The sequence below is a fragment of the Lipotes vexillifer genome, unplaced genomic scaffold, assembly GCF_000442215.2.
Source record: "Lipotes vexillifer unplaced genomic scaffold, Lipotes_vexillifer_v1.1 scaffold16, whole genome shotgun sequence".
In the NCBI taxonomy this organism is placed as follows: Eukaryota; Metazoa; Chordata; class Mammalia; order Artiodactyla; family Lipotidae; genus Lipotes; species Lipotes vexillifer.
In genome coordinates, this window is record NW_006778983.1 from 404,802 (window position 1) to 405,664 (window position 863).

The window sequence follows — 863 nt, forward strand, 5'->3', positions numbered from 1 at the left end:
TCCCTAAGCCCAGGTCATGAAGATTTTTACCTATATCTTTTTTTTTAGTAGTTACATAGCTTCATGTTTTACATTTAAGTCTCTGATCCATTTTGAGTTAATTGTTGTTTACAGCGTGAGGATTAGATCCAAGTTTTTTGGTTGTGGTTGTGGTTGTTTTTGCCTATGGGTGTCCAGTTGTTCCAACATCATTTGTTACTATAGTATTCTTCCTTGAATTTCCTCTGTATCTTTTTCAAAAATCAATTGGTCATATTTACATGGTAGATCTATTTCTAAATTCACTATTCTGTTCCATTAATCTGCATAACTGTCCTTTTGCCAATACATAATGTGTTGTTTACTGTGGCTTTAGAGTACGTCTTAAAATGAGGTAGTGTGAGCCCTTCAGTTTTATTCTTCTGTTTTCAAAATCGTTTGAGCTATTCTGGTTTCTGTGTCTTTTCATATCAATTTCAGTATTGACTCGTTTATATCTTCAAAAGATCCAGCTGAGAATTTGATTGCGATCCCTTTAAATCTGTAGATTGATGTGGGGAGAATTGACATCTTTGCTAAGTTTTTGAATAAGAGAATGAAATGATCACTCTTCACTTATGGGAACTTCATTTGCATAGGGAGAATAGATGGAGGTCATTTTTATATTTTCTGTACTATTCCCAGCGTGAAAGAACTGCTGAGGGACTTCCCTGGTGGTCCAGTGCGGAAAACTCTGTGCTACCAATGCGGGGGGGCCCGGGTTTGATCCCTGGTCGGGGAACTAGATCCTGCATGCACGCCACAACTAAGACCCGGTGTAGCCAAAATAAATGAAATTAAAAAATAATAATAATAAAAAAGAACTGCTGAGCCTGGAAACCCAC